This window comes from Mus caroli, chromosome 7, assembly GCF_900094665.2.
Source record: "Mus caroli chromosome 7, CAROLI_EIJ_v1.1, whole genome shotgun sequence".
In the NCBI taxonomy this organism is placed as follows: Eukaryota; Metazoa; Chordata; class Mammalia; order Rodentia; family Muridae; genus Mus; species Mus caroli.
The window spans coordinates 30,407,801-30,414,997 of NC_034576.1; the positions used below are offsets into that span (position 1 = coordinate 30,407,801).

General features: G+C 39.7%; 1 pseudogene; it reads left to right on the forward strand.

Moving 5' to 3' along the window:
• The first annotated feature begins 468 nt into the window (after positions 1–468).
• Positions 469–7,197, forward strand: part of LOC110297470 — a 28,864-nt pseudogene continuing 22,135 nt past the window's right edge.

Below are 7,197 nucleotides of genomic sequence, written 5' to 3' on the forward strand. Positions count from 1 at the left end.
TTGGAAATGTAATTGAGGAAAATATGTTATAAAAAATATTAAAAATTAAAAAAAATTAAAAATTAAAAAAAAAGAAATAAATACCTAATAAAAAATAACTTCTCCTATATGAACTAACCAGTACTCCCAGAGCTCGTGTCTCTAGCTGCATATGTAGNAAAAGATGGCCTAGTTGGCCATCATTGGGAAGAGAGTCCCCTTGGTCTTGCAATCTTTATATGCCCAGTACAGGGGAATGCCAGGGCCTAGAAGTGGGAGTGGGTGGGGAAGGGAGCAGGGAGGTGGGAGGCTATAGGGGGCTTTTGGGATAGCATTTGAAATGTAAATGAAGAAAATATCTAATAAAAAATTGGAAAAAAAATAAATAAAAATGAAACAAATGTATGACAGAGCTTCTGGATCCCGTGTAGGTACAGATTCTCTATTTTGAGCCCGGGCAGGTGAGGTGTGACAGGTAAATTTAACACAATGGATTTTTCCAAGCTACCCAAAATCTGTGATGAAGATAAAGAAAGTACATTTGGTTATGTGCACTGAGTCTCAGGGCCTGTGGTTACAGCCTTTGACATGGTGGGGCTTCTATGTACCTGAGAAGTGGGGCACAGCAAGCTGGTTGGAGAGATTATTCAATTGGAAGGTGACATGGCCACCATTCAGGTGTATAAAGAAACTTCTGGTGTCTCTGTTGGAGACACTGTACTCCACACTGGTAAACCTCTCTCGGTAGAGCTGGGTCCCGGCATTATGTGAGCCATTTTTGATGGTATTCAGAGACCTCTGTCGGATTATCAGCAGTCAGACCCAAAGTATCTACATCTCCAGAGGAGTCAATGTGTCTGCTCTTAGCAGAGATATCAAATGGGAGTTTACACCCAGCAGAAACCTATGGGTTGGAAGTTATATCACAGGTGAAGATATTTTTGGGATTGTCAATGGGAACTAGCTCACCAAACACAAAATCATGTTACCCCCACATAACAGAGGAAGCATGACTTACATTGCACCACCTGGGCATTATGATGCATCTGATGTTGTCCTGGAGCTTGAGTTTGAAGGTGTGAAGGAGAAGTTCAGCATGGCCCAAGTATGGCCTGTGTGTCAGGTGTGGCCTGTCACTGAGAAGCTACCTGCTAGTCATCCCTTGCTTACTGGCCACAGAGTTCTTCATGCCCCTTTTCCATGTGTTCAGGGAGCAACTACTGCTCTTCCAGGTGCTTTTGGCTATGGAAAGACTGTGATTTCCCAGTCTCTATCCAAGTACTCCAACAGTGATGTCATCATTTACACTGGATGACGTGAAAGAGGAAATGAGATGTCAGAAGTTCTCCAGGACTTCCCTGAGCTCACCATGGAAGTTGATGGGAAAGTAGAGTCAATCATGAAGAGGACAGTGCTGGTAGCCAATACCTCCAACAGGCCTGTGGTTTCAAGAGAGGCCTCCATCTACACTGGAAACACACTATCAGAATATTTCCGTGACATGGGTTACTACGTCAGTATGATAGCTGACTCTACCTCTATATGGGCTGAGGCCCTCAGAGAAATCTCTGGTGGCTTAGCCAAAATGCCTGCAGATAGTGAATACCCTGCATATCTTGGTGCCTGGCTGGCTTCTTTCTGTGAGCGAGCAGGCAGAGTGAAATATCTCAGAAACCCTGAGAGAGAAGGGAGTGTCAGCATTGTAGGAGCAGTTTCTCCACCTGGTGGTAATATTTCTGATCCAGTCACTTCTGCAACTCTGGGTATTGTTCAGGTGTTCTGGGGCTTGGATAAGAAGTTAGCTCAATGCAAGCACTTTCCCTCTGTCAACTGGATCATCAGCTACAGCAAGTACATGCATGCCTTGGATGAGTATATGACAAACACTTCACAGAGTTCCTTTTCTCTGAGGACCAAAGCTAACAAAATTCTGCAGGAAGAAGAGAATCTGACAGAAATTGTGTAGCTTGTAGGAAAGGCCTCTTTAGCAGAGATGGCTAGAATCACTCTGGAGGAAGCGAAAGTTAAGATAACTTTCTACAACAAAATGGGTACACTCATTATGACAGGTTCTGTTCATTCTACAAGACAGTGGGGATGCTGTCCAACATGATTTCATTCTATGACATGGCCCACCGAGCTGTGGAGAAAACTGCCCAGAGTGACAATAAGATACATGGTCCATTATCTGGGTGGATTTGGGGGAGATTCTCTGTAAACTTTCCTCCATGAAATTCAAGGATCCATCTTGTATCCCAGGTCTCTCAGAGACCTGTCCATGCAGGAGAGATCATGGGCTGCAGAAGCAACAGAACTTTTTGGACAGTGTCCCTTTGGGCCTTCAACTTCTGCCAGGAGGCAGAACTGAGCTCCAGACTTCTGTGCACCTTCCCTGCAAGAGGAGAGCTTACCTGCAGAGAGGGCTCTGACCACTGGGACTCAAGAGAGAGTTGGACTCCCAGGAGTGCTGACAGAGGCTAACAGAATCAGTTACCACAGCCACAGGCCTGTTGGAGGAACAAGCTCAAGCCAGAGACAGCTAGAAAATCTAACACCAGAGATTACCAGATGGTGAAAGGCAAACGTAAGAATCTTATTAACAGAAACCAAGACCACTCCAGCATCATTAGAACCTAGTACTCCCACCACAGTGAATCCTGGATACCCAAACACACCCAAAAAGCAAGATTTGGATTTAAAATTATTATCTCATGATGCTGGTGGAGGATTTTAAGAAGGCCATTAATGACTCACTTAAAGAAATACAGGAGAACACAGCTAAACAGGTAGAAGCCCTTAAAGACGAAGCACAAAAATCTCTTAAAGAATTACAGGAAAACACAACCAAACAGGTGATGGAATTGAACCAAACTATCCAAGATCTAAAAATGGAAGTAGAAACAATAAAGAAAACCAAACCCTAAGGGAGACAATTCTGGAGGTAGAAATCCTAGGAAGGAAATCAGGAACCATAGATGCGAGCATCAGCAACAGAATACAAGAGATGGAAGAGAGAATCTCAGGTGCAGAAGATTCCATAGAACATATGGGCACAACAATCAAGGAAAATGCAGAATGCAAAAAGATCCTAACTCAAAACATCCAGGAAATCCAGGACACAATGAGAAGACCAAACCTAAGGATAATAGGTATAGATGACACAAACATGGCCTTTTCCCCATAGTAATATACTTGGTTGAGACCATGACACATGCCAGTAAGTGGATCCTTTCATTTCATTGATGCATATGTAGTGGAAGTGTGAGGATGCTCAAAACACCCAGCAGCTGAACATCCATGAACATCCAAATTTAAAATAAGAACATGATTTAAATAGTTTTGTAGTATAAAGTGATATAATTCCCCCTTTTTTATTTTATGAAAATATTGTTTTAAAGTTCCATGGGCTCATTCCCATGATACCTTGAGGATTATAGGGAATCCCAGTAATAGGGGTAATATTAAACTGTCAACAAAAAGTCTCAAATGCTTGACTGCAATAGCCAGTCCCATTATCTGTTGTAATCTGATTTGGAACATCCAGCATAGAAAGACAATTTAGGGAGCGACTAATTTTATTTTTAGTTGTTTTTCCTGTTAAAGAAGTTGCAACTAGAAAGCCTAAAAAGGTGTCAATAGTCATATGTACATATTTTAATTTTCCAAAATCAGAAATATGAGTAACATCCATTTGCCATAATTGAATAGATACGAGTCCAAGGATTAACACCATTATGTGGTACAGGAAGAAATTGAGGGCACTGAGGACAAGTCTTTACAATTTAATGTGCACATTCTGTAGAGATACCAAATAGTCTCAAGCTATTACTATTTTGATGATATAAAGAATGAGATTGTTTGGCCAATTATTCCTGTGTTAGGCCTATAGCCTGCCTGGTATACAAATCTGCTGTGGCACTAAGGGGTCTGGGAAATCCAAGATGAGCTCTTAAATGTCCTATAAAGTTAAGGAACAGTACATTCTCTTAAATAGAGTTGTATTCGCATAAATAATCACAAATTTAAGAATTAGCATATCTAAAATAGGAACCGTTTCAAGCAATTGTAAACCATGAGCTATATATTGGCTATCAGTATACAAATTAAAAGCTTGAATTTTCAACATTTCAAAAACAGAGGCTACAGCACATATTTCAATTATTTGTGCCGAAGTGGGGGGAAACTCAAGAAAATGAACATGTGATCCAATCACATATGCTGCCTTCCCATTACATGAGCTCTCCGTAAATACAGTAAGCACATTCCTATGGGTGGCATACATAAATTTACAGGAAATACAAAAACATATATAGAGGCAAATTGTAACAACTTGTCTTTTGGATAATGATTATCGATTTTCCCTGAAAAGTTTGCACATACAATAGGCCAAATATCACTATCCTGCAATAAACAATTTAATTGCTGTTCAGAATAAGGAATAAATATTTCATCAGGTTCTTTTGCAAAATATTTTCATGATTCTAACCTACGATTCTGTATTAATACAGCAACAGTTTCATAATAGAAGAAAGATGAATTCACATTAATGGTCTTTTTTTGCCAAATAACTGCTGTGGGTGCATGAGAAGTAGCAAGAACACAAACAGCCAACAATTGATCATAGTTTATATAATGTATCTATTTTTGGCTAGTAGCTTCATCTACTTTCTGCAAATCTATTCATTCCTCATCAGTTAATTGTTGAAAGGAATTAGGATTTGCATGCCTCTTATGAATATCAAACAGAGGTTTAAGTTCTCCTGTGGTAAGCTTAAGATGAGCTTTTAGCCAATTAACATTTCCTAACAGCTCTTTTGTTGTTGTTGAATTTAGCCTTGGGTTTCCTCTTTTGTAGATCCTGGATATTATATTTCACACAGAAGCTTTGTGAAATTCATATCAAGTTATAAATATACAGAGTACTTAGACAGTACTTGAAATAAATATTTTGTTTTTGAAGTAAAAAATACTTAGAGAAGGGCTTATAAGATTTACTCAAAGAACACACAGCTTACTGACATTCTAGAGCATGTGTGTATGTGTCTACCTGCCTGCCTGCTAGTCTGTCTGTCTTTCTCTTTATGTGTTATCTTTGAGAAATTATGGTAAGTCAAACTTCACTAGATCCATGGAAGATTTCAAAGCTTGTTGTATAAGAGCAAAGACTTGTAGTAGCACTCCTTGAGAGGAATCAGCTAATAAAATACAATGCACATAATCAATAATGTACACTGAAAGATTCAAAACCCCAACTTCTTGTATTGAAGCTGTAACAAATTTTTTACATAATGTAGGACTAAGGCCATTACATGAGGCAAAACTTTCCAATGATATAGCTTTATGGGTTCTTTAAAATTACAAGCAAGCTCACTAAATGCGAACCTCCCACACTCACCAGGATGCAAAGGAACAGTATAAAACAATCCTCCAAATCCATAATAATTCTATATGCATTTCCTGAAATGGCAGCTGGAGTAGGCAAGCCAGGCTGCAATGGCCACACAAGTTCCATAGCCTCATCAACCCTATGCTAACCCTGCAACAATCTCTACCTACCTGGTCCCTCCTACTAATTCCAAATATATGTGAGTTAGAATCCTAAGCCTGTGATTGAACTGCTAATTGCAGCCAAGGGAACACAGGCAATTCAACCACAATCTTAGATTCTCTTGCAACACCAGGGCACAACCACAACTTTGCAAAGCACAGCTCAATCTCCAACAAACAACCCAGTCTCTACAAAATCAACACTTAAGTGCATCACCCCCATGCTACAAAGCTTGGCTGCCAGTTCCTGTAGACGAACGAACAATAGTGCAGCCTCCAATACCATAATAATGAGACACTGCCTTAAACCCTATGTTTTATAAGTCTGTTTTCTAGGATAAGAATCGCATAAAATGTTGCCAAATTTAGAGGTATCTTTAGAAACCTGGATGCCTGTGTTAGCTCATGCCATGTATTCTTGTTTTTTTTTTTTAAGATTTAATTATGTTATTTATATGAGTACATTGTAGCTGTCTTCAGACACCTGAGTAGAGGGCATCAGATCATTACAGATGGTTGTGAACCACCATGTATTTGCTGGGAATTGAACTCAGGACCTCTGAAAGAGCAGTCAGTGCTCTTAACCACTGAGCCATCTGTCCAGCCCCCGCTCCCCGCTGTTGTTGTTATGAATGACTCCAACCCTGAGTTACCATTTTTAAGCCAACTTTCTGTTACAAATGTTACAAAATTTTAATCATCTCTAATAATTTATAAGGCAATAATACATAGCCAAGACATGTAGAACATATTTATACTTTTAACACTAGTCAGAAATAAAAACTAAGTAGCTTCACACATTTACTTATTTAGACCAAATAAAATTTTCTTACTTTTTCTAGCTATAATATCAAGAGAGGAACACCTTGTTACTTGATAATCAGCTCCTGGCAGGGTTTCTTCAGCTGTGCTAGATTCCTAGCTACAGGTGCAGGGCTCCAAAGGCCAGTTTAGACTGGGATTTTTTTTTCAATGAGTTAAAACTAAATCAAGGTGTGAACAACTAGCAGATAAAGTTTTATCCATTTTATTCTTTTGAACACAAGACACAGTTAGACAAACAATGAAACAATAAAACAAAAACACAGACATAAACTGACAAACATGGACAGACAACAGACCATAGACAGAGGGGAGAACTCCATGTGGCAAAGGGACTCAGATATCCTACCTAACAGAACCAGAACCACAACTAAGCATTCCTCCAGTAGGAGCCAGAGAGGAGCGCGATGTCTCCTGACCTTGGTCTGTCCCTAGGAGAGCTCTGAAACAGCTTATGATTTTGACAAACCATCCCCAAACCATCAGTGAGGACTGATTTTCTGAAATCCATTCTCTCTCATGTCTAGGATGTAAACTATCTCTAGTCAGGGTCCAAACACTAAGAGCATCTATGAGAATTACATTTGCTTTTCTATTTTCTAGATTTTAGCATAGCTCTACACATACACACAAAAAGCATTTTACCATTATCTTGTCCCTTTTTACAGGGTTTAGTCACTGTTGGGCCAAGTCTTCTTTCCTTTCCTTCCCTTTCCTTTCCTTCCCTTTCCTTTCCTTCCCTTCCCTTCCCTTCCCTTCCCTTTCCTTTCCTTTCCTTTCCTTTCCTTTCCTTTCCTTTCCTTTCCTTTCCTTTCCTTTCCTTTCCTTTCCTTTCCTTTCCTTTCCTTT